Source organism: Hetaerina americana, unplaced genomic scaffold (genome assembly GCF_022747635.1).
Source record: "Hetaerina americana unplaced genomic scaffold, ioHetAmer1.1.p SCAF_3, whole genome shotgun sequence".
NCBI lineage: Eukaryota > Metazoa > Arthropoda > Insecta > Odonata > Calopterygidae > Hetaerina > Hetaerina americana.
The window spans coordinates 87,567,651-87,595,396 of NW_027286874.1; the positions used below are offsets into that span (position 1 = coordinate 87,567,651).

The following is a 27,746-nucleotide window of genomic DNA, read 5'->3' on the forward strand; positions in this document are numbered from 1 at the left end:
AGGGTCCAAATATAATTTAGTTTATAATAACAGTTTTATAGGCAATTTATCCTGGTTATATTCTCAAATGCTATAACATTTGATCTATTCAAACTGGGTCATTTTACATACATTTAAGAATGTCCTTCGATTAAACAGTAATAAGACTAGGGTTTGCGCTCCCAAGGACGAACACGTTTGTCACCCGCCAATGCACATCAAATCACTCCTTCAAATGAAACTGGAACAAATTCTACTTCGTGTGATAATAGTGATCATGTATGGTCAAAATATTATTGGATTCCCTCGAGGCGGTCGCTTGTAACTAAGTTATGAATACGTATGGTAAAGATATGAGTAGTCTAATAATTTGAAAAAAAACATATTCGGGATGTCACGAAGCACAAAATTAGATGGAAGATAAAGAATGAATTGAATTCGGCTGGTGTTTGAATTTGTAAACATAAATATATTTTGCATGCTTATTGAACCATCATAGCCTGCGAAATTTACATCATTACCGCATTTGTGGCCTTTTTACCCGTTCCGCGACCACTACTGGTGAACAAATGTACCGCCAAGGGCGGATCCCTCTCTCTATCGAACTGAACTGCACCGATATTCGCGATATACCTCCTTAGAGATTCTTTGAGAGGCCTTCAATTGGGCTTTTACAAATATTATTTTTACATGTTTTAATATCTCGATTAAAATTTTACCGCCCCCTTGCATTTGCATTTTGATGGTCGTTTGTTTTTATATTTCAAAAATTGTCCAGTAGAGGTCGTGGCGGTTACGGTGAACGATGGCTTCTCATTTCAGTTGTTGTTTGAGTCAACGGAGTCGGCCGTGAAGGGTGCTTGTATGTCATGGAATGTTTTGCTCCAGCTCTGCCCGTTAAACTTGGAAGGAGAGGACCCAACTAGCCGTTTTGTTTTTACACTTTGGATTATCAAACTTGTCGGCGGTGGAAGCTCAAAGGTAAGTTCTCCATCTCACTTCTGCTGAAGCCTATTTATGTTTATCAAGTTCGTATCGGGCGAACTCGGGACTTGTGCGAGAGCTGTCTTCCAGAGCGTGAGTGGTGCACCTTTCGGTTCGGGAAGATTTAAACAATGGCAAAATAGATATTGTCGTTTCGTTATTAAGTTCCATGTCATTTGATGGAATATGTTGTCATTGTATTATTAGGGTATATGACAACTAATGTGTTCACAAATATTTCGTGATCTTTTTCCATTGCTGATTATTAATGTAAAGTTTGAATTGTTTATTAAGCCTCTTTACTGTGTTTAGGCTCTGGACAATAGTCGTTCCGATATTTCCAAAATAGGTGTCTATTCGTTTATAATCGTTGGGACATTGGTCTTTAATATCCTAAACTACATTTTGCGGAACCAAACCATTGATTCATCACAAGCAGTTCAATAGCGGGCGCTTCATGAATTTGAATTCCCAAATCGAATGTGGTTTAAAAGGTGGAATTGTTTTACATTGGAATAGATCATACAAACTTCCGAATAGTTACCCTTTGTTAGATATTTTAGAAATCTGATGCTTCTTGAAATGCATTCGCAATAGGATTAGAAAGGAAGTGGTTCGGATCAGTTTCGCGTTACGTGCCTTGTTGAAAATGTGTTCGTATGTGTGATGTTTTCCGTGCACGTTTGATTGAGGGTAATTCATTCCAGCGCCAATTTTTTTGAATTGACGGGAGCTGTAAATGTAGTTCATTCGTGCATCTTGAATCCCTTCCACCCATCCTCTCTAGGTGATACCAGTGTTGTCATAGTGGCCCTTATTGTTTTTAACTTTTTCTCTTATTAAAACTAAGCAACTCTGCAGTTGTGGTATACGTTTTCAATTCCATCCTAAATTGTTACAGTTGTGTGTTAATTCAAATGTTCAACAAATATTTTACTCATGATTCGAGAGTATCTACGTACCTTGAAAAATCAATTGATTAACTTTGTGATATTAAAATATTTCGAGATATATGGCGTGGCCTAGTAATTATATGTGTATTTTAAATTATTTCGTTTTACCCGTTGTATTGTGAGAATTCTTATTTTCGACATACCAGACCTTTGTTTCGACTGCTGTACAGGGGATTCATATTAATTAAAATCTTCTAAAAGAATGTATGCCTTCATGTTTAACAGAAATTTTTAAATACAATTAAACTCTGTGTATTTTCATATTACATCAATAGAATCTGCCTGCGCACCTGAATTCCACTCCGTCAAATAAATACTTACAAACGGCTCCTTCGGTGCACGTTTCCTGCATTGCACCTGACCCTCGTGCTGAGATTTATTTCACAGTCAACCGAAAACAATACTTGGGCCTTTTTATCGATAGACAGCAGAAAACATCCACTCGAGCCTTAGTTGAAGGAAAAACCACATAGGCGGGAATCGAACCCGCGACCTCTGGATTGGGAGGCGAGGACGTTACCCTGCCACCACCGTACCCGGCAATATGTAAACGGACGCGGTTTTCTTGTCAGAATGCTTACCCACCCCTGTGCCAGAAGATAGACTAGGGTTTACTTCTTAAAAACTTCTCAGAGCAAGCACTTGATTGTTTACAGCCCCTCCGCGTCGGAATCTGACGCTAGTTGTCAGTGATATTTGAAGCACACATATCTCTTCCTCTCTTCATACCTTCCCTCGATTGAGTTACGTTGATGCATGCAATCTTTTACGAAACTTCGCTGAAGAACGAATAAACAACAGAAGTTGAGCAATCACTAACGAAAATTGAGAAATAAATTTTCAATCTCTGGAAACATTTTCCTGGTTAATTGAGTTAGAAACAATGTCGCTAAGCAATGTTGGGTATCGACGTCTTGCGTTTTTGGCTACCTGGACATCGCTCTTTGTCATGGTTATCGTAGAATACGAAGCACTTAAAAAACTTCACTGCCGTAGATGATGATTACCCTTGTCTCGGGGATTATTTATGGTTTATTTTTAATGGACAATAAATTAGTTTGTTTCTAATTTTGTACTTCTAAAAGTCAGCTGATTTATAAAACTTTGTACTTATGAATTAGTTATGTTCCTTCACTATTTCCGCAGCGATACCAACATCTATTTGGCTGTGCTGAATAATTTTTTTTAAGTTAGGGGTAATTTAAACTTTTTTTGCAGTTATTCTTGTATTGACGCCAGTAATTTCCTATTATATTTTTTAATTTCAACCCCCATCCCCCCAAGGAATGCTTCTCATCTTCCAGACGGCAAAATATCATTTTTTATAATGGGCTGAGGTTGAGTTCGTATTGAGTACATAGATAGAATACGAGGGTAGGTAGATATAATACGGGGGACTTAATCAAGGGTAAAAATGTCCGCAAGGTGGTAAAAAGTTTGAACTGGAGCAATAACGCCTTAAAGTACCTTTTAGAAAGCGCGATATTTCTCTCCATGTTTGAGCGCCTTAAGTAGAGCATAATCATAAAGATGGAAAAATTATATCAATTTTTTCATTGTTTCCGACGTACATGAGCGATGTTGCACCGAATGAGCAATGTGCGGAGAATTTTTTTTAATTTCCTGCCTCAGCGGTTATTACCTTCGGCACGCTGGCTCTATTAATTGCTGTCCAGTTTAACTTCGTAATGCCCTAGACAATATTATTTCTTAGCGATTCACCCTTATGCAGGGTTGAGGCATTTAAAATTGCATTCATTAATGCCATGAAGACAATGGGAGATATTTCGGACAAAGTTGGCAGGGTTCCAAGGGGAGGTGTAGTGCCTTGACATTAAAATGTAGATTGAGCCACCTGGTGAGGATCAGGATTTTTTTAACGAAATGGAAAATACTTTTATTCGATTGGTGGCGTTCGGTTTTGAATGATATATTATCAAGGCATTGCTGCTAAAGACTTATCTATAACATAGATAATTTAGTGGAAATCTTGATGCATGGCAAAATATGGCGATTGACATGATCTAGTCTGGAAGAAATCTAAGACTTACAGGCATTGCCCCTGGGAACGAGTCATTTAACTCTTGTGGAATAGGAGAGAATTCTCTCCTATCAAAGAGGCAATTCTCCTCCTCCTTTCTGCTGTGCTATAACTCCAAATTGCTAAGTGTGTAATTATTCAACTTTGGGCATTGGAAGCGTAATATTTTTTTATTAAAAATTGGATGGTCTGTCAAATCCTACATAAAATGTCCCATTCCATTTAATAAGTTTCTCTACCGTTTCCTGCCCTTCTTGACTCAATCTACGATAAATATCATATCACCTCAGTCATTCCCCCTCGGAAAACTGCCTCCCGTATCTGAAAATATTGTTCACATCTCTCTTTCTTTTCAAGATGTTAAATACTGTCGTTTCGAATGCTCCACCTTGTATTTTGTTGATCTTATTGTCTGCATAATGGCATTTTTGTAATTGATGCACAGATAATCGTAATTTGAGTGAATAAGGCTCTCCCCAGTATGACGATCTGTGGATGTAATGATTGTTCACGTATGGCTGGTAACATAAAACCCATTTTGGTGGATTATCTAGAGGCAGTATATGTATAAATGTATTGACATTGATGTTGCTTGGGATAATGTCTGCATTCATTATTTTATTTAGTACCTAACTTCTTTTTTTTAGGCGGAAGAAATACTGCCTGTGTCCTCTAATTGCGCAACTGGCAGTCGCCTAAACAGAAATGCGCGAAACTGATGCAACTCGAATGAACATGCGAAGTGATGAACGCGCATTACTTCGTTCGAACCATCGCGCCCCTTCTGAAACTCAATGCCAACCGTAGGTCTCGTTGGTTCGAGGTTTTCGCTTCACATTCAGTTCAGATATTGGGTTCACAAAAAAACCTTAAGTGCTGCTCTTAATAATATCTTGTTGTCCAGTTGCCATGTGCAATTTTTATTTGAAAAATAATTTGTCGCTAAGAATGTATATCAACCCGGTAACTCTAGTTCTCTACTTGCATTCTTTATGGAGGCCCACATAGGTATGATAATGTTTGCGAATACTTACGGCCGAAGGGTGGACAAATGTTTAACAAGAGGGTTATTATACTATGTTTTCTGGAATGACCTTTGAATGTCACCTATTTCTCCATTTGTACGAAAGCAGGGATTTTCCAAATACTACGCGAAATAACGCAACAGAAACAGCGAATGATGGGGCAAAAGGAAATAAACTATATGGCGTCGACGGTAACGAAACGATATTCCAGTTATAAGCACCAAAGGGTCCGTAAGAGAAACATCAGTGTAGAAAGAAATACGAATTAATTATTTTGAGCGAAACAAGTACCACTGCGAATATTCGGGTTAAAATAAAGCACTATGAATCGGCGATTGGTTGAATTTAACTCAAACCCTCGCGTTTAATAATTGAACCACACTTCGGTCTTCGTACCCTCATCTAGTCCGGATGACGCCCGAAGTTTTCCACCGGAAATTACACAAATATCGGTGAAATTTATTCGGTCGACTGTTAAACCTATTTTCATTATTATTACCTCCTTTTTAATGATCCCAGATAAGTTAGTTCACGACACACCACATGCCGTCGCGTGACACCCAAAAGTATGCCTTAAGCCAGGTTTGGCCGTCGTGCCAGATTATCGCCGACCGAAAAGTGACGGTCGTGACAGTTGGGAATTATAATGCGCAGGAGATATATGGGACGATTTGGGTCGACGTTTTAATAAATATAACCTGCTCTCTTTTGAACGTCCTGCCTATTGAAAGTGGTTTCGCTTTTCGATTCGTCCAAATTCCGTTCGTCGGTGGTTCGTCTTTTTATATCTGTGCGCCTTCATCGTTCAATCATACGTAGTGATGCATAGTTCAATCCCTGAGGCTCGGCGGTAGTGAAGCTCTCACGGAATGCTCCACCCGGCTAATAGTGTTCTCACATGATCTTCGAAGTGCATGCATGCTCCTTCCCCGAGTGCAAAGATTTACTCGCACTCGAGTGGTCCATGTGCTACATAGATTCCAGACTTATTGTGTGGGCCGGGGTGGTCGAGACCGCCGAGTGTTCATATCCTTTAAAATTAGATTGTCATCTTCAATATTGAGTGGAAGATCTATGAAAGTCTGGGAGGGATAACTGCAGGGTCAGGAGTGAACGGGTGAGCATTTTTTTCTCTCCAAGACGTCGGTTCACTGGCGGTCAATTTCCGGGCTGCTCATATTTGAACAGGAGTTTCAGAAATAACTTTGCAGCTTCCACATAAAATAACTTATTTATTTTCTACTAGTTTCGCTACACTGTAGCATCTTCAGGAACGTACTCATAGAAGAACTAGATTTCTGATTCAGTTCTAGTGCTCATATTTGCACTGGACAAATCAATGAATAATTCCGAACTCGTTTCGATTTGAAAAAAATATATATACCCTCATGGCCCGGTGGCGCGATCGATTTCACGTCGACACAAGTGGAACAATTGACCGACCTGGAAGTTATTTCTTTCGCGGGAGGACCTTATGAACACATGTACGCTCAGATAAAAAGCACGTGTGCGGTATAACTTCTGCTACGAATGCATTATGAAAAAAAATGCTTGCAGTATCTGTATATTTGGGAGCAGAGCTAATCTCGCGCCCTTTCCCGCTTGGGTAATTGTTCTTATATTGGTCTTGTATTGCGCTCACGTTTTATTTGTGTTTCCACGTCATTGCGGATCCATTTTATAGCAATTTTCAAATGGTACTTTGATCCAAGCTTTAGCCTAATACCGTCCCGTGTAGTGGCTTAACAAATGCATCTTTTTCACAATGCAATCACCTCGTTGTTAATGGACAATGAATACCAGTAGTTGAGTAAGTGAGCATTTCTTTCAAATTATTGACTTGAAGTTTCTTCCATTAATATCAGTGTCACCTCATCTAAGTACATAAATGGAATCCTATAATTGTTTGGTAGCAATAAACCTGTGCGACTCTTTCTCGCGCATAGGTGTTTGCGCAAAGTAAATGGCAGTGGAAAATAATTTTCACCAGTCTCATTAGACATGCTTAAAACGGGGACGCTGTTAGATTCTTTTTGCCGGAATGACGTCAGCTGGGCGAGAAGTCGTCAACCGTTTGCGATCCTATTGAAGCGTATTTTCTGACAAGCGCGAGCGACCCTGAGGAAAAAAAGGATTGAGTCTTTACCTCCGTCTCCACCCTCTTCCCCCCGCCGGTGCGAGGTGCTTGACTCTTTCGAAAACCCTTCTCCGTCATTTCTGTCTCTCTTTCGCCCCCTCGGATCCTCGTTTTGGCTTCCCGTGTCGACTCCCGAGAGCGTTGGAGGAGGTAGGCCATTGGCCCGAAGCGCTCTTCCTTGCGCCCCCCCCCTCCCCCCCGGCGTCGGCACCGAAGGAGGCGAGGAGCCTCGGAGACTTAAAAGCGAGGAAGAGAGGGATGGATGCCCGTCCGAAGCCCGCTGTAGAGAAAGGAAGGGACCCGAGGTAGTCTCGGTGGTTCCTCGATGAGGAATCGCCCGCCCCCCTTCCTTCCCTCTCCCCGCTCCGTTCCGTACCCGTGAAATGTGTGCCCCGAGGCGGGTGGAAGCGGTGCAGAAATCGCAGCCGTCCCCTCCCCCTTCGTGACGGATGACGGGCGGATTTCTTCGAAGCGGCTGGAAGGTTTCGAAGTTTCCGCGGCGAGGAGGGCCGACTCCTCTCCGGGGGGGGGGGGGGTAACGAGGGCGATCGTGTATGTCTCGCCACTTCCCCCGCATTCATCATCACGCATCACAGGTTTGCCAAACCCCGTGTATTGGTTCGTCAGCAGCCGATCTGCTCTGTACCCCTCTGACTTCCGTATTTCATTGCGATTTATCATGGCGTACTCCTCCAAACAATGTTGACGATCGAATAAATCACGCTCCAGGTTTCACTGCCCAAGCATCATCATTATCTGATGCATAATTTAAACAGTTGGAATCCCTCTCGTGTATTATAGTGAAAAAAAAATGTTGGAGTCAGGGGAAGAGGGTGGGGTTAAAGGGAAGAGTTAGGGAAGGGGATTTTGTCTCCAGAAAGTCAAGAACAGGGAGAGGGATAGGATGCAAGCGTCCATTGATAAGAGCGACGTTTGGGTCAGGAAATCATTTAAAATCCTGTTGCTGATCTCCCCCATCACTACCTCCTTGTATTTCATTCTTGCTCCTCCTCTGTATTTCTTCTCCTCAAATGTTTTCTTGGGTATTGGTCTCCGGGAAACTATCGTATCTCTCAGGATGAGACCCCTCTCACCCTTCTTTTGAGCATCCCCCGAAACCCTCTTTCTTCATCCTCTCGGCGAGGTGCTCATTCATTTGTCGCTCTGTCAATTCATTTTATTCGTTCTCCGCTTTCCCTGAAATAAATCATGCGACCCCCTTGTCGGAAGACTACGATGTCGGAAGTGTGTGCGAGGTGACCTCGTCGCGCTGGCGGTGGACAAATCCGTCAGTCGGTGAAGCTTAACTTTTGGGGTTGGGGATTCTGCGGTGGTTTTTTTCGAGCGTGCCTTGGGTGTCGTTCGACGTCGCTTTCGCAGCGGAGCGAGTTTCTTCAGGGGCGAATTAATCGTCGCCAATTATATTACCGACTCATTAATGTGAGACGGTAATGGGCGGTATTAAACTCCTTTGGGCCCGTATCTTATTTTCGCCGTTGGCTCTAATAGCTATTGTCGTTTGTGTCCGTGGCGTCATCTTTGTTTGCATCTACTCCACTTGGTCGTGCTCCATCCATACGCGGCCACGCTCTCCATGTAAAGGTCGCTCTGCAAGCGTTTCACGAAGGCTTAAGGAAGGGGGTATTAGGTCACCAGTCATCAGTCGTCATGCTGATTCTTTATCTTCAGCATTATTTATTTTCGGGGTAGTTCAAATTGTTTCATGTGAGGATTGAGTGCTGTTGTGGTTACGACTTGTGCGAGGTATGAAGAATACCTTAAATCGCTGTCTTCGGCTGTGAATTGCTCTCGAAAGCTAACGGAGCGCAATGAAATCGTTTGCGAAAGCTTACAATTCTAGATTCGCCTTGGGAAGTGAAAAACTGATTAACAATTGTGAATTACTGGTGTTTTTGAAGCACAGTGGAACTCATCCGCGGGGAAATCTACATGAGGTGGATGTATAATCAATGTATAATTGCATTATTCTCCTCGAGATGAGAACGCTATGTAGCCCTCTCAAAAAGACGGAGCCTTTGAGACGTGGACGAGTAGTATCCTGCGTAAATTTTCTTGTACAATGAATGACATTTCAATAGCCGTAATGTGGAAAGAATATTTTATACAGAACTTTATTTTTGATGATATACTTCGGAGTTGGAGTTTGTTGAAGTGGCTTACTTCACTTACGATTTTAAACAACTTTTATTTTTAATTTCTCCCTCCGTTGTAGTGATTTTTTTTAGCGGGGTGATTTAGTTACAATGAATTTAGCTACCTAAAATTTTTAAATGTAATTCTTTGTGAAATACGAGGGTCATCCGGAAAGTAGTACCCGTTCGTGCCGCATGAAGTGCTGACGACGCGAGTAGCCGCTGGACGAGGTCAGATAGCTTCAGTGGCTTGTCTGCCTTCTCTGAGCCAAGTTGCGTGACGCTAGCATTGCCTGTGTTGTTTCTGTGATTGTTTACAATGTTTAAAAAAATTGAGAACGCCGCCAGTTGTGAAGTGAGGGCAGTGATTAAATTCCTCAATGCAAGAAACGTTCGCCCATGTGATATTCATCGCCAATTAAAGGAGGTGTATGGAGACAATGTAATGGACGAGTCGTCTGTTCGGCGGTGGTGTCGCAACTTCAACATGGGGAGGGGGAACACACACGACGATGAGCGTTCGGAGAGACCGTCTGTCATTACAGACCAACTGGTGAGCTCAGTTGACGAATTCGTGAGGAACGATCGGCGCGTCACAATTGATGACATCTGTGAGCATTTTCCCAATGTTTCTCGAACAATTGTTCATGAAATTGTTAAACACCATCTGCATTATGCAAAAATTTGTGCAAGATGGGTCCCTCGCGTATCTCAATGAGCTGGCGGCGAAGGACTATGCAGCAGGAATACAGAAACTTGTCACACGTTATGACAAATGCCTTAATTTGCTTGGAGATTATGTTGAGAAGTAGTTTAAAGTATCCTCTTTCAAATAAAATTTTTTATGTTTGTTAATATTTACTTTTGTGTCTTTATTTCACGAACGGGTACTACTTTCCGGATGACCCTCGTAATTCTAACAATTTATAACAGATTTGTGTGGTGTAGGTCAAATTTCGTTGCCTCTAAGTCCCTAGGCCCTACGAGTATATGAGGTAGGCAGTCAGCCAACCGAGGCTTGACTGTTCCCTGGCTTCGCCCCCGAATCCATATGCTTTACTGCTTTTCTGTCAGGGTATGTGCTCGGCGATGAGGGTATGTGTGAAGGATGGTTAGAATTTCATCTTCGTTTCAAAGGGAAAACCGCGGGCATTTCCCAACACTTCAGGTGTACTTCATTCGGACATCGACTAATCACTCGGCGAATAGTCAAGGCCTTTATTTGCATCAGCTCTCACTTCGGGCTTGTTAGTTAAAAACCGTACGAGCAGGTGGCATTGGTTTGCTCCAAGCAATCGTATTAGAGTGGAGAGAGCAAATCGCTTCAATGCCAACGGCAAACATCAAAGTGAGCGATAAATGCTACTAAGATTTTGCAGTCGTGTTGCAAAGAAGAGTACAGGTATGTTCATCTCTATTGGATTGTATGTACCTTGGGCTAAAAATATGACTGGCCTTCACAGCATCTCCAGCATTAGATTTCCTACGCGTTCACTTCATGCTTTTGCGTAGATATTCTCGAAACTGAATCAGAAATCTGGGATAGGATTAATTCAAAACTATAATCGAATAGTCGTTAACAAAGACGCATCTACCGAGTAATACCATAATGTACTTCAATGCGCCCTTTTGAGGTAAAGAGATATCATCTATCTCATGTAGACAGTGTCATGCGCCAACGAAAGGTAAATAGAAACCTGCTTTCCGATTCTATAGGGATTGTTACGAAGCTGTATTAACTTTTAGGAAGGCGGGGCGCCCCCATTCCCCACCAGCCATCAGCTCGACTTCGATTAAAATCATTGGCTGCCAACTCTTTCCATTCGATGAGAATCGATTTGTGCCGTGGCCGATAGTAGTGGTAGGTTTACGGGTGGCGCCCGACAGCTGAGGCCATTTGCGCCATTAGGGATGGATGGGAAAGGAGGAAGGGTGGAGGGAAACCTGGCGTCGGCATTTGCCCACTCTTAACGAAAGTCGCCGAAAGGTCGCAGTTTAACGTCCTATCCGACGGACGGCGTGCTCACTTACAGTGCTCTCCGCAAAGCACCTCAAGTAGGGATCGGGATACCGCTGAAAAATATCTGCCGTCTCCAGATTCGTCTGCAGATTCGAACCCGGGCCCTCTGGGTGGGAAGCCAGTACACCGCAGTAGCTATCGCACCTTCTCGATCCCGATCTTTGCCGTGGTCGATTTGGGAAGCGTATTCAAACGAAAGATATCTCTCGGTCCAAGGTGGATGTAAATTCGTTTGGAAAAGGATAAAGTAAATACGCCACGGACGTCTCATGTGTTTTGAAATAACTGCATTTTCTGTGCAAGGTAACTTACATGTACATGAAGCGGCTGCACCTTACTTATAAGTATATACAACTACCTTAAATAGGAAGATGGAAATTAAAACTTCGTCACTGCCCTAAACGGAGCCATCATACGAATTGGTGTGAACATTAGATGCCATAGAACGACATCTGGGTACAACTGCACCACTGCGCGCCGCCACCTTGCTCAATCGGAAATCCGCTACGCTACGTTTTACGGGCGAAGGGACGGGATAGAGAGAGAGAGAGGGGAAGGCATGGAGCAGGTGTGGATAGAGGGTGGTGAGAGAGAGAGGTCCTTCGACGGCGGCCTCTGCCTCGGCATTCGTCTTAAACAGGGTTTCGCTTTCGTTTTCCTCGGCGCGTGCCCACGGCGTTTCGCAACATCCCGTCTCGTGACCGCCCCGCGCGCTGTCAAGTGGGCGCCGTTCCGTGCGCGCGAGCGGATCGAGGGTTTGACGGCGAGGAGGGTGAGGAAGGAAGCGTCAGCGGGGATGTGCGATAGATAAGGGCAGTCAGGAAGGAAGGCTCGGAATGGTCCCCCTTGCACCGCACTAGGTACTTGTTCTTCTTTGGAAGATGGTCCTTAGCGCACTTGCCCAAGGGACACTTGGACCGACTCGCGATCTTATCATACTCTCTTCGATAGTGATATCATATACGATGCACTTGAAGGGGAAAGGTGATGCAAGCTTTAGAAAAATATCCCATTATAGTTATTGACCGCACTCACTTTCAATCGTAGAGGAGCTACATTTGTAAAACGTTGTTATGATAAACTTAGTTGCGTATCCAAAATATTAGAGCAGCTAGGCTGGGAATAACTGACGGGGGGAATATTAAATTACAGATTAAATCTCTTGCATAAATTAGAAGGATGTCTCTTAAGCAATGATTTTGAATGTGGATTATTGCCTCTTTGCAGAGTAAATAAATGAAAAAAATAGTATACTCAGTTATTGCATGAAATGGGTCAGGGTAACTTTATACTCTCATTGGTCCCGTTTAGATTTATCCATAAATTATCCATAGGTCTATACGAAAACAAAATTATCTCATGAGCAATATGAAAATTCATGTAGAATTATATCACAATGTTGATAATTGTGGCGTTGACGGTCATTAATGTCTCATACATCGTTTTCAGCTAGTGAGTATTCAGAAATTAAATTATTTCAACGTGTATGTAGGACACATGTACACTTGTTAGAGATCGCGAACATTATACGGCTGTCATTGGTTGTGTGGTTTACGTGCTGTGTGTTGAATCCCCCCCCCGCTCAATTGCTTTAATGTTTCTTTTTGTAAATTTTAAGATTATGTTATTATTTTGAGGACTTGTTTTCTTGATTGTCTTCAGATTTATGCTAGTATTTAGACAAATATTATAATTTATTCCTTCGTCGGTTTGGACAAGGCACCATAGACGTAGACATTCCATTTTTTTCTGCGGTAGTTATTGGTCATTAATGTTTTACATAGAGGTAGTCTTACGCGCCTCATTAGTTCGCCCATCCCCTCTCGGTCTTCTTCGGCTAGAAGAATTATTCGGTTTCCACACCCCGATCTCTCTTTTTATTCTTTGCTGGTAAACTTGGATCACCGTACAAAAAACTACTTTAATCCATCCGAAGGCTCTTCGATGGGTGGGTTGAGCTCACCTCTAATGTACTACGTCCTATTGATTGTGAGAATCGTTCATTAACAAGCAAGGGGCTGAGGGCAGATCCTGCCTTGGTGTGCCGCCCGTAGATCACGAAGATTTCGTGCCAGAAAAATCGCATAGGGTGAAGTTGAGGGCATTCAGATTCCGGGCAGTAGTTGGACGCCGTGCCCACTATGGACCCCAACTCCCTGGATCTCCACATAAGGCCTAATTTAATGACATTCCTTGAGGAATGTTGCGTAATCCGATTCGATGTATCGTCATCACTTCGATGTATTTTTTTTTAGGTTCAGGGTCGATGTCGGAAATGGAGCATCGCGCTAACCGTGGTGGACTGCCTTCCCTCTTCCTCCTCTGCATCGCATGATAAATGGAGGCGCGGCTTTGGGTGGCTGGCGGCCGGGGTAGGAAGTTTCAGGGGGATGAGGAATGGGGTGTGGGTGGGTGTTGGACGTTTCTCTTTCTTTTTCCCGTGGGCCGATGCGGCGAAGGATCGATCCCCTGACAGTTGTTGCCGCTCACCGCACATGTGGGGTTTAGCCGTCGGTCATCCGAAATGCTTACCCGTTTTCTCTGCGAGGAAACGCCCCCTACTCCGCGGGGCTGCCACCCGTCCCTCTCGCCGGAAAACCTCCGATATATCGAGTTCTCTTCTCGCTAGGCGTAAATTTTTATTCCTGGTGGATGATTTATGTGCATCTATAGTATTAGTCATCGTGGGAATGCCGCATGTGTTTCTCACGTGGCGTGTTGTCTGAGGGAAGGCTCAGAAGAAAGGTGTTTTGGGGTTTGGAGTAGGGCACCCGAGTGTTATTTTGTATTTCCGTCTACGGCATTTTCCGCAATGTTTCAGCTGATGCCGTTCTGATTTCACTCTCCGGTTCTAATCTCCGTAATTACTTTGTCTGACCTGATTTCAAGTTCATATTCAATACACTTACCCTTTGCTTCGTAGAATTCGGACTTGATGATGCCGCAAGTCGGTGAAACGCGTTGTTCCCTTAAAATAGAGTCTGTGGAAAATTACCAACTCATTTGATATGGATATTTACTCTATCATTAGGTCTCCAAAACTGCTCTCTCTCTTTCTGATCAGTTTCAAGAGTACGTGTGCCAACGTGACTCACCCGCCCGTGCTCTTTGTACTCTTATTGTTGGTTCAACGCTGATCGTATCGTCGCCTTTCTCTCACCTTTCGTCTATGCCGAATCCATTTCCCGACAACGTTGATTCTTATTCGCTTTTCCATAGCCCAAATACCAACCTCGGTCTGTCTAAACTCTATGAAAAAAGTGTGCCCTTTTTTCCATCTCTTTCCATTTTATCGATATATTTTTTTTTAATCTTGAATTTTGTCGACGTTCTTTATGTGTACACTTGCCTTACTTTATGATCTGTTTTATGTGTCATGGTAACTAGGTAATGGTGCTCCACGTGGAAAATTTTCTGAGTAAATAAATGAAATATATCGGAATCCCCTCAACCTCGCATTTCTTTCCGTCGCCCATAAATCGCCACTTTTATATGTTCCCTCCCTCCCCCTCTAAACGATGGGTTCGGAATCTGTATGCGCGAAACTCAGGCTAAATCGCGAAATCCATCCCTGGATTTGCGTTCTCTCAGAATCGATGGCACGCCGCCCGGAAACGGAGCGGAGTGTAACAAATCCGTTATTATCGTCATACAAACCGGCGCGCGCGGCGTGGAGGTCGGGAGACGGCCTAAACATTCGGGGCGAAGAGATTTATTGGCCGATAAATCCGTACTCTGAGCATTGTGATGTTTTCATTTGCCTCCATCAGCGCCGCGCTCCAAATTCGCTCGTACCAGGTGAAGGAATTATTGGCAGGGAATGGGAAATAAAGATATAAAGGATCGCATTGAGGGGCCTTGAGTTAAAGGCTTATCGAAGTTATTTGCGGTCACTTTGATATGGAGCGTGGTTTTTTGTATGCAGCCTGATCTTGATCGAAACTCGTGGAAAGAGGATACGTGTGGGTTGGAGGCCTTCGAGCCGTGGGTGTGGTGAGGAATAAGAAATTGAAATGGAATGTTTCGAAAACATATGAGAGGGTGGTAAACTCTGATGTGGATCAGATAAAACCCTCCGGAGAAATTCATAATCGGAAATAAAAGTCAACGCAGTTAGTATTTGAGACAATGGGACATGGAAGATTAATAGAAGATGTGATATAAGGCAGAATGTTTGGTAAGCGAGGTCGTATTCGCATAAGCAATGTGCTTGCGCGGGTCCTTAGTGCGTGCCATGGTCCCTTTACGTAATTAACCATGAGCCCCGGTGGCGGTGGGGTAACGTCCTCGCCTGTCAGCCCAGAGGTTGCGGGTTCGATTCTCGCCAATTTGGGTTTTCCTCCACCTTGGGCTTTGGTGTTTGTAATTGTCTTCGATGGACAATGTCTTCATGTAATGTGTACGGTTTAGCTATTACAAGGTCTCAACCTCGCCCAATAAAAGTCGTTAAGTAATTAACTAAATCTCATTTTTCTCTGCTCTTCTCTATTCTTCAAGTTATTAATGATTTTTTCTTTTGTTCTCCTCCGCCCTCTTCCTTGTACATTCTATTCATATCCTTCAGTAATCAATACGTTTTACTCTGCCCAGTTGCCCGTATTTTTTTCCTTTTGTTGATTAAGCTGATCAATATTCCTTCTTCATTAAATCTCTTTAGTACCTCCACATCCCTGACTACTTTATCCATCCCCTTTATATTCAACACTTGTATAAACCCGCATCTCAAAAGTGTAGAACTAATTTCCTGTCTTTATTTGAGGAGTGTCCACGGTCGCGTTCCAGGGAAAGTACTTCACAATGATTTTCTCATGTCGGTCTCTTTGTTATTTGTACTGTTTAGTAATCTCTTTCAGGAGTGCTTCCTTAGGTATTCTTACTTTCATTTCACTTTCGATTTTCCAGCAGGCGAGGTAAAGTGAGGGGGGACACGACGGGCGGAATTATTAAGGCTAACGGGTTAACTAGGTTTTTGAGTAATACGGGGGCCAAGGAAGCCTGCCACACCTCTAAGCACGCCCCCCCCTCCTCCCGAATGAATGCTCAACCCCCCCCCCCCGCCCTTCAATTTCACATAATTTATGGCTCCTTTCGTTCCGTCCAGCTGGTCAATTCTTTTCCTGCCTCTCTACTTAATTAATCTTATTCAACTCATTCTGCACCGTTTTCAACATTCCGTGTCTACTCAGTGTTTGCATTCATTTCTCCTGCCGTCTTTGAAATTCTTCCCTACCTACCTCCTCTCCTCCCCTCTATTGCCTATTACGCACTTCCTTGTTTGTTTCCCTTTCTGTCCATTTCACCTTTCCCACCCTCCTCCTCACCCACACTTCAAAAGCCTCTGGTGGAGGAGGTGTACGAAAAGGCATGCGGTGCTGAGAAATGGTTTATTGTAATGTAGTGGGTGTTGGGTTATTCACAGCGTATGCTTAGAAGTAAGACCTTGGGGAGCCCCGATCAAAAGCTCGCCTCGACCGGTGGAGGGCGGCTGGCTGCTCATAATTGCACGCGCGACGAGTGAGACTTCCTCCATTCAATCCACCCGTGCTTATGCAGCACGCGTAACTCGACACGCGCGATCTCTCTCTCTCTCTCCCCCCAACCAGCGAGCGGCGGTCACTCCACCCTCCTCCTTCCCCTCGCCTCCCGTCAACGGGCGCGATTCGCCCACGCGCACGCGCCTACGCGTGCCAGGAAGACTATATAAGCTTTTTACCATGTGTTCCCCCTCCTCCCTTTCTCTCTCTCTCTCCCACCGATATTTTCTCTCCGCCTCAGAAATAAACTTTGGGCATGTTTTATCCCGTTAGGTCATCGCGTCGTCTCGTCATCCCCCTCCCTCCACTTCCCATTTTTATTCTCCCTGTCTTGCTCGGGTGTGGATAGCGCCTGCGCTCGTTCGGCGGCGCTGAAATCCGAGGGAATCGCTAACGCGATGAGTTTCGGTTCAAGAGGCAGGCAGGCTTTGTCGACGAATTCACGCCGTGCACTCCAATCCCCCTCGCTTTCTTTCTCCTTGTGACTCGGAGAGTCGTGCATATTGGGCGCACTAGCACAATGGGAATCGCAGGCTTGGCTACAAAAAGGTTTCGTTTTATTTTTTTTGAAATATCACTCGAAGCACGGAATAGCTTGAAGGTTCCCGTCATCATTTGTCGTCGAGGTGATACTAATTTAGGTCCGGAAGGCACGTATACATATACTGAAAAGAAAAGGGAAAAAACAGTAGTTCTGATGGAAGTTCGCTAAGTGGGGATTATTATAATGGAGTTTTTACGGCGAAAAATTAATGTATAACCCAACATTTTTCGGTCTACCTATCAAGATTTTTGGTCGTAAGATATTTTTGACTCCGTCGCTGCTTTTCTTTTCCTAAGTACGTATGCTCATGCCTCAGAAGGTTGTGCCGGTTCAGTGGACGTATTCTCTATCTACGAGTATTTTCGCCTTGTTGATCATAATTAATTATCACTGGAACTACTACTACATTACAGCGCCAGTATTTATTTACAATGGTTAAAATAATAACGTGACCCGTTAACTCGCTTTCGTCCAAAGTTCCCATATCCTTTCTAATCTATTTTTATTTGGATTTGGACCATCCTCTCCCTCGTCACTTATTAATTATCGGGGTGATTTAGTAACGTGTGGGTGCGGTGTGGTTGCGCTGTGCTGAGTACAGGGGTTGATTACTCACCCGAAGATCACCGGTTCATATTTGGGCAATACACCAGGTATACTCTCAGCAACCCTGGCTCGTGTAATTTTGCGAGTTCTGTGGCATACTGGAAAACCGCATTCGGCGCGGCGGAAGAACTTAATGCCTGTTGCAATGAGCATATAAGTTTCACCTTTAAGCGCCTGAAAACGTCGCGTATTACACTCGAGTAGAGAAGTGCGCTGCGCGATGTATTTTGTACTCTTGAATTTCTATTTCATCACGTGTCGCCTTAAACGGTTGAATTGTGCGTCTTCTTTTCCGAAGGACCGTATCGTTCAGTGTATTTCGGTGAACGTCGGATTCTTGGGTAGAACAATCAGTGAGCGTAAATAAAAGTTCTTAATTTCATCGTCAATGATGGTAGGTCGTCCGCGCAGTGTTTTGTGCTATAGGGGCGAGGAACTGGAATAATTACGCTGCGCGTGTATTATATTGCGTTGGTTACAGATACGCTACTGGAGTGGGCGGGACGATGAGGGGAACACAGTCAGAGTCGGTCCGGTGAAGTGGAAGGTTAACTTCTTCGAAAAAGTATGCGCTTACTTTTGAAGAAATTAGGATCGTCAGATTGTTCATCAACGAAGGTCCTTTCAGGACTGTGTCGCATTCTCAGTCACTTGAAATGAAACTTAGATGGCCTGCGTTGCGCAAGATGTGATGCCCATCCTTTTGATTACATTTTTAAACTGCCCTTTCCAAAGTTAAGTATCTGCCTGGCGATTGATTATAAAGAAAAACGGGGGAAAGTGCTCCAGTTACCGATTTGAAAACACGGAAAGGCTTTCAATATAATTTTTTTTCCCGCGAAGTAAACCGCGATTTCTATCACCTTAGGCCATTTTACTTTCATTCCACTAGTATGGTTGACTGTGATTTTTACACTCCCTTTTTTTTTCGATAAGACGCTTGTCTCGTGTAAAAATGAAAATCGCGCCTTTTAAGCCATCCCGCTCTCCTTCTAAGATGATTGGGGACGTTTTTTCCACCCTCGTTACTTGCTCAAGACGCTTGACTGGTGAGTCATAAGAGCGATTATGTCTTACGGCGGTGGAGAGTGGGAAGTGAGGCACTGAATCATTCGCAGAGTGTTGAAGGTATTACGGAATTTCAAAATGCATTTTGAAAACGGATTACTGAGAGTGCAGGCAGAAGGCATTTGCCAAGTGTCATAGACGGGTCTCTTGAATCCCTGTAATCTTCGATTGAAGTGAGTTCAATGGACTTGGTTCAAAAGGGTCCGTTACCGAACACGCGAGCCAAGATTTTCTCCGATAACCTCGGAAAAAAGGCTCGCAGTTTATTTCTGTGGTCAATGGCTCACAAATGTGCTCGATGGTTTAGTGACCTTGGTGTACGTCGATTTGAGTAGCGGAAGCTCGCGCGACGGGAGGAATTATTCTTGCTCCGCTCGTATTACTCCTTTGGATAATAAATCACTACTCTAGTAGATCAGAGAGAACTCTCCCAGGCAGTAGCAATGTGTCATGTGTAGACAAAAGGAGGAAACCATCCGTGTTCGTGGACAATTTATTGGTTCACTGAAATATTAGCGGTGCGATAACATCATGCTATGGTCCCGATGGAAGGACAGGATATTATGAATTATGGCCGCATGCGATACATTGTGGGTTTACTTTAGAGTGGAGGAATTTTTAACCATGGACATTTTTCAAAACATTTTGTTTAAGTAAAGTGTTCTGTTTTTTGGAGCGTTAAGTTTTTTTTCTTTAAAAGTATTTCCGTCGTAATATTGTATGCAGTCTGGCGCAATGGAGTACGCTTGACATTGTATGTACCGTGCACCTTGAAATGATCATTAGACTCGACCAGAATTCGTACACCGTTCACATACATTTATTTTGAAGTGTCGTGGTAGGTTAGTCATGTGGGTTCCATCAACTCATCTCAATGTGAGACCAATTTGCGAAGGGGTTTACTGAAATCTGATGTTGCCGATTATCGTGGAGCCATGTGTCACAGGCATTGAATAATTCAACTTCGTAAGCCACGTTCACGAAGAAAACAGACTCATAATACGCTACCTCTATGGGCGACCGAGTGTTTTAAATTACCCCGGAGGGAGTTAACCGTACCATTGAAGTCTACTAATATAAACTTAGTTGCTTAAATGGTTGGAGATACGACATTTCTGAAAATCTGTGGAATCCGGTGTCAGAATTCCGGTAGATTCCGATAATTTGCTCATGGCAAATTTCCCGTACAGATTAAGTAGATACAAGACATATTTTCTGCGTCGGAAACTTTTCAGATCACCCACATATGCGAATATTAATATAGTTCGTGCAGTTGACGGGGAAATATTGATGGCAACAAGCGATTTTTATGTTTAGCACTGATTCGTTCTTCATGTTGATATTGGGATGGTCTCTATAAATTATTGTTAGAATATGTTTATACTGATATTCAGTAAATACGTTTTTGATGCTTTTCAGATGCTCAATTAAAAGTGAAATATTCCGTAGAAGCGGATTCATCATACGGGTGTCAATTTATGTCGTTATGTAAAATAGCCAAACGATTAGATTTTACCATTTGAACATTTCAAAAGTATTTTATTATTGCGTGTATCTATAATTTCTTAAATTAAGTTAATGACGTAAATTTTAGAAGATTCATTCAATGCGTCGGGCTCCATATGGTATAATTTCAATATTTGATGTAATTTCCATGCTGTCACTTTAATTTCTACGTTCTTGGCGTAGACTTTTCGAATTTATCTTATATCCATCAAATATCACAGCCTACATTTCTGTTTAATTACTATTGCATTTGTTGGTTATTTCCTTTAAAAGAAGTGGCAACCATCGACGTGGTAAAGAGGTTGCGGTAATCATATAGTATTTGCTCGGGGATATGTGTCTGGTATGTTGCGAGTGATTTTATGTTTACATTTTTGTTCTAGTTTTTTTTTTATTTTGGCTCCAGCTGTGTTGGGATATTTCCGGGTTCAGTTTCCTATAGCTCGAGGTAATTAATTATGCTTAACAAGCGGTCGGGATAATTTCTCTACTTACGTCATCTTCTCTTCTATGTGAAAAATGTTGACTGTGTGCAGCTGCTTGGTTGGAAAACTCCGGCCAGCAAAGCCAGCTTGTTGTAGTTTACAAATACCGCTCATAACCATTAGTGAATTTTACTAGAAATAATTTTTAATATATTAGACATTGTTTTTCCTCTTTGTAAATACGTAATCGATGATGTTTAGATAAGCCGAAGTAGTAATTAGCCCAAGCATTACTCGTTCTGAAACATAATTTTTGCAAACTACCTTCCTCCCGGTCAAGGCCAACCCATAAATCTGCTTTCTTGGGAAACGTTTATCGATTTTCCGAGGAAAAAAACTACTGACACGGAATACCGTGCATTCGTTGTCACGGAAGAGTGAAGCTTCCTTTCCTCCTCTAAGCTCGATTGCATGTTTTGAACATCACGTGAGAGTCGATCTCTCATTTTCCTCTGTTAGCAATTCGAAAACGGGAGTTTCTTGTTTGAGAAGGCACCGTCGGTCGTTCCTCGACTTCATGTAAGTTCCTTCCAGGGAGTTGCAAATCCCTGCCCGGGATCGTTTCCGAAACGGAGGACCCCGGGACGTTAAGCTGCATTCGGTCAGGAAAAAAACGCCGATAATTGGAGTCCTATTTGGCAGGATACATTTTTTTTCGGGTCAGAGTGACCAATTTACAGCGGACCTCGCCAGAGGATAGGGGCCGTCACGCGAGAAAGTGCCAGCCCACGCCACAGGAATCCATCCGCATTGGTCGCCTCTCAACCTTTCGTCCCCGCCCTTTGACCTCTTCCTCGTCGATTCGCCAGATTATCGAGGAGCATTGCACTCCTTTTTATCTTGAATCGACCTGTGGCTACTCCATTTCAAATGCGGAAGTGGCTTTGGAGGTCTTTGCCGACCTCCCTGGGAGCTCGAAAAAGACGTCTATGAATCGGGGAAAAGAAAATATCTCTTGCTTCCTTATTCTCCCTCACGTGAGTTAGAGTGAGGTAAGAATTATGTTGCATAATCATGTGTTTTTCATTGGAAGTTATACAACTGTAAACGTTCGTAAGTGTGCCTGGAGTGTAATGAATTTTTTGTTGTTGTTAAAATGGTATTTATTAATGCCTAGATACGCGGGAAATAAGTTATGAATCCCAAAGCGTTGAAGCTTCAGCAAACAAGATACGGTGTTCGCTACATTTTTTTATGAATTGATGCCACGTCTCCTTTGTTGGCGATATTGGGTTGACATTCGATTTATAGCTTTCGTTGGCAATTCGGAAGCACCATGCTCCATCGCATTGACATAGCCCTCTGGTTCGATAAATCCATATGTTGCCCATAGTTCGATAGCGGCTTTTCGGATAAAGCTTCCGAGAGACAGGCCGATAGAGTTCAAACACCCAGATAGGGTCAAGCGAGGTACGGACCTCACATCTTCCCGGCGTCATTTCGGTCGCAGCAGGCCCTATAATACTCGTCACAGGACGACCCTGGGTTTAAAGAAAAACTCTTGACTCCCCCCAACCTTCCTCATCCCCTTGGCTAAAGTGCTTCTCCGAGCTTGAATGCATATGCTGTAATTGTGTACTACGATCCTCGACATCTGAAATTCTAAGTGGGAGAGGAGTTGCGCCTTTCGTATTCGCCGTTTCCCGGCTTTTCGTGGGCGAGGACTCTTTGGGACTGGAGGCATCGGTGCTCCAGACGCCGGGGACTCGGTAGGCCGTTGCGACAATCGAAGGAGGGATTAATTTTTGGAAACACTAGGGCGTGGTGTCCGTCAGGTTGGGAGAGTGGCCCGTGGGTTTACGCTTCGAATGCGTCGCTCGAAAAATTCGTATGATGCGGGCCTGCCGGCGGAGGAGGCTCGGATTTATGTTCAGGAACGGGAGCGTGACAAATGCCGTGTTATGTGCGGGCGGCTGAGCATCAGGGAAGAGCTAGGACCAGCTAGAAAGCCAGTCCTAGTTGATAGCCCAGAGGGTTCGCTCATTCGCCTCATTAAAATTTCACATTTATTGAATAGGCCAGTAACTCTCTATTTCATAGAGAGTTACTGGCTCATTCAACATCTGATAATTTTCTTTCTGCAGTAATAATACGGTATTTTTTCATTTTATTTTTGTTTTTACTTTTGACCTTAATATGGTGGGTAGTGCTGTGTGGATTCAAAATCATGTCTTCGAGGTAATTCGATTAGCGTAAATAAAATGGGACTTTCGAGATGTGGGAATGAGGAAGAACGGATGAAGTAACATGTTGGAAAACTAATGACGCCCTTGGGAACGTAAATATGATGAGGTATGAGAGAAAGTTGCGAGTGAAATCGGAAAAAGTCGGTGGAGGTTATATAGAGAGTCAATAAATGGATTGCTGAAGGTCGTAATAGAAGTTGGGAATGTTAGCTAAGAGGGGAAGGGAATGGACTTTTTGGGTGGAATTAAGGCACGGTACGCACCTAGTACGTACTAGTTGTTGTTACTGACACCACAAAACCTACCTTAGGTAGATAATCTTTAAAGTGGAGTAATTACTTGGAACGAGCAAATAGTGGACTTGTTCGAGTCGAACATCGGTGAGTGGTGTTAGGTTTTGACCTCTACGCACCCGAAAACACAATATTACCATAACGGACTCGCACTGCCATCATTCTTCGAATTGCCATTTTGACCATCCCGACCCTCTGGGCCATTCCGCCGGGACGTGGTGGCATTTGTACATATATTTTATTTATTTTCAAGCCAATCCGCTTCCCGACACCTATTTATCAAGTTAACCGATAAATAAATAACCCTCCTATCCTGGAATCCCCCCTCCCCCTTGGAAATTTAGTATTCGTTCGTTTTGCGAGGTTTGGGACCGGGGGAGGGAAGAAATATCATTCACGGCCGGAGTGTACCGCGCGATAACTCAGTGCCCTCCGCTCTTCAAATGAGAATTGATTTCGCACTCTCCTCTCCTCCCCTGAAATAAAAAAAAGGGAGACGGAGGGCGGTTTTTACGGCGCCAGTATTTCACGGGCATTTCAGGCCACCCCAACGGCAAAGTAAAACTCCCCTTCTCCCCAGTTATCCCCCCAGTTATCCCCCCCATCCTTTCTCCCCACGTCTCCTTTCTCTCGTTTTTTGGGGGATGGTGGGGCGACCAACCCCCGCTATTCCCTTTCACCATTCTGCCACCCCAATCCCAGGTTTTCTTTTGTAAGAATCCGTGGATTTTTGGGATGGGGCGGCGGCGAGAGCAAAATCCGGGCGCTCGGCGTGTGCGCCCTCTGCAATCACGGAGGTGAGAAGGTTGTTGTGCCCCATCGCGGGTACAGGGGAGAGGGAGGGGGTGGGTGTCGAGGAGGGTGCATTGGGGTGACGTCTTCCATCATCATCATCGTCATCAACGCGGTGGGCAAACAAAAGGCCCTGCTCGCCTCCGCCCCTTGCCTCCTCTAGGGCTCCCCGCTCCCGTCCTGCCCCTTCTTCCCCGGGACGAGCGCCGGTCCCCCCTCCGGCGGCGGCGTCGCGTAGCCAACGTAAACACACACACACACACGCGCACATTCACGCCAAACATTCGCACGCTCGAAGCCACGCGCTCCCCCCCCCCCTTTCCCCCGTCTCCCTCGGCACGCAATCTCCGCCGATCGAAACCCTCTCCCGTGAACCCTCCTCCCTTTTCAAAATCCCCGCCCGTCGTCCCCCCCTCTGCGCTCTCCCCTCACAACAATCCCCTCTCCCCCCTCCAGTTTCACGTTACGGCTCCACGCTCTCTCTCGTGTGCGACGTGAATGAGCCACTCCGCGCGTTCATCAATTCACGTGGGTCACGTTTCCACCTCTCACCCTCCCTCCCCACCCCGTTCTCATCCCTCCCTTGATTATCACCTCGAACGTTAAAGCCTCTGTGGGTGTGCATGGGAAAATTTAGCGTCAACTTAAGTCTTATTACCTAGCGTGATATTCGCTAGCACCGTCGCCAATAGGGTGGTTGATTATTGCGATCTCTAATTTAAACCCGGGGTGGGATTTGCTTGATTTTCGATCGGGGTGAAATTATGGTTTGCATGTGTACACGCTATGAAGTGATCGGTTGTGATCGCGCTTCGTTTCAGCCGGTCGTTTGCTTGCGTATTTACTCCGGCCGCATTGTGAGGAGTGAAAAACGTGCCAAGTTGTCGTGAAAATGGGGTTTATTTGTTGGCCCATTGTTAACGCGTTCACCTTTATTGGCGAATTCAGAAAGCACATGGCTGCGTTATTATCTTCGTTAGTCGCGATCTGAGTCACAGAACTTTGTTAGAAATTAGAAACTTAGAAATTCTCTTCGTTTTGGAGTATTGTGATCATAATAAGGGGTTTCATTGATTGATGTAGCCTGCGTAGACATATTGCCAAGCCTTAAATTGTATGAATATGTAACTCAGGGAGTGTCAGGGTTACTAATCATTTAGTTTCATTAGTTAATATGAGCGTAGTTCATCACCACTAAATAAGCTCGAGTTCGCCTATCGAGCTAAGCATATCAAATCCGTTCCCAGCTTGAAACGTCTCCTATATATCCCCAATCCTGGGTTTAACTGCAAATCTTCTGACGTGCCCAATGGTGTTTTCAATGGGATTTGATAAAGATGGAAAGATTGCTGGCTTTATGCACGTACATTTTTATCATGAACGGAATAATTACGAAGTTTTTTTTTCAAGTTGTGGGTTTAATTTTAAGTACTAGTTCACTTCGCGCGTTAGTCATGCAACAAGCTCTATTCCCTTCTTTAAACATGTCTGGTATGCGGTAAAACTTTGGTAAAAAAGCCAAATTCCGAGTTTAACTAAAAACCTTTGAGCATGACCGATAGCGTTTTCAACGGGCTTTGATAAAGATCGTGGGACGGCTTTTACACATTTATAATTCTTATCAGGAGTGGCATGTAGTTTGGTTAATGAGTTTCTCGTTTGAAGTTTCTAGTTTCATTTGATCAATATGTAAGGTCACGTGGCGATCTAATCGCACTAGGACTATATTCCCCGCTTAAGACGTATTTCGTTTTAATTAAGGCCGTCCAATCCTGAGTTTAACTGAAAATCTCTGGATTCAGAAGTACTCTGAGCACACGTTGCAGGACTCTCACACCAACAGCTAAATTCCCAGCTTTCAAACGTATCTCGGATCTCAACTAAGGAAAACCGGCCCTAGCCTCGGTTTAACTGAAAATCTCTGTATGGTCAAAAGCGTTTTCAACGGCTTTTGATTAAGTTCGGGGGGGGGGGGGGTTGGCTTTGATACACTTTAATTTTTATCGCCAGCGCCATGTCGTTGCGTTAATTAGAGATATTTTTTTTCGAGTTTCGAGTTATACATTTTCCCACAAGTTTCTCTCTCTCTCCTCCAACAAGCCGGCTTTTATGGTCCGCTGCAACGTCCTGGCCCCACCCCAAAAATCCTGGGGACGTCCGGTGCCGCCCTTCCCTCCCTCCCTTCCCCGACAACTCGTGGAAGCCGAGCCACCACCCCCGTGGTGTGGCGCCCGGGGGTGAGGAGTGCAAGCAACCGCTCTCTCAACCACCCTCCCTCCCCAGCAACCCTCCCCCGATCCCGGAAGAGGAGGGGAGATAATCATCGGCACCCTCTCTCGGCTCGGGAGGTTTCAGCAGTTAGGGTGGGTGGGGGAGGGGGGTTTGAGAGAAGAGAGAGAGGGAAAGAGGGTGTGGTATGGGGGTAGGGAGCGCCATGACGTCGGGGGCGTTAACGGACGGCCACCCTCGCACCTTCCCAGATAGGTACAGGCTCCGCCAAGCGAGAAAGCAATCCGTTCGAGCTGTTTAAGGGGTAGGGTGGTGGTGGTGTATGGGTTGCTATGGCAGGGGAGTCGCTAGGTGGGACTCGGGTCGTTCTCCACGTGGGGTGGTTTTGCTGCGCTCGAAACATTCACAGTTTCTCATAATGGCGCGCGCCGTGATGTTACAAGGGATCCCCTTCGTTGGGGGGATCGGGAAAATGTCTGGGAATTCTCAATTTATTACATGATTCGTGGAAAATCGAAAGGAAGAGTCCGGTTTTTTTAAAAACTCGGGAGTGAGATGTGCGACACGGGTTTTTCTGAGCAGAAGCGTGTTCCGTTTAGGTTAAACTGTGGTTGAAACCTAATCTACACAGTTATGTGTTCAAGCACTGTCAAAAACCAAGCATTATGATAGGGCTTCCTGAGGTTAAATGGTTAATCGAAGATAATAAGGAACCTCTACTTTAGTTAACTGGGAGCTTGGTGTTGGCTATGTATATTAAAATACGCATTTCAGTATCCGACTTCTGATAAATATTTTTTTCAAACCGCTTTGTCATCAATTTACAAGCAACACGCATTAGGATGCATTATCTATTTCACATATATATATATATATATATATATATATATATATATATAGAATATTATGTATATTTATGAAATATATATTGTATTAATATGCATATGTAATATATTATATATGTTACATATGTATATATATATATATGTAAATGTACGGCGCGGCCGTCATATTCAGAATCTGAAGATAACGGCCGTGCCGTCGATATATATACACACACATATATATCATATGATCATTGTTTAGTACCTCGTATCATTTCGATTGCCGTTAAAATTCGATAGGTTTCCCGGGAAAAGGCGGGTAAAATCTGGTAAAAGACGTCAATTTCATCGAAAAAAGTGGGAAGTTTGGTTGTAGAAAATGAGTGA

The 27,746-nt window shown here is 44.0% G+C and overlaps 1 protein-coding gene across 3 annotated transcripts in view; it reads left to right on the forward strand.

Moving 5' to 3' along the window:
* Positions 1–827: 827 nt before the first annotated feature.
* Positions 828–27,746, forward strand: part of LOC139690790 (serine/threonine-protein kinase DCLK1-like) — a 238,121-nt gene continuing 211,202 nt past the window's right edge. For all 3 annotated transcript variants that reach the window (XM_071588354.1, XM_071588353.1, XM_071588355.1), the window contains exon 1: positions 828–960. The gene's annotated coding sequence lies outside the window, so the exon portion shown is untranslated. The remainder of the gene's footprint in view (positions 961–27,746) is intronic.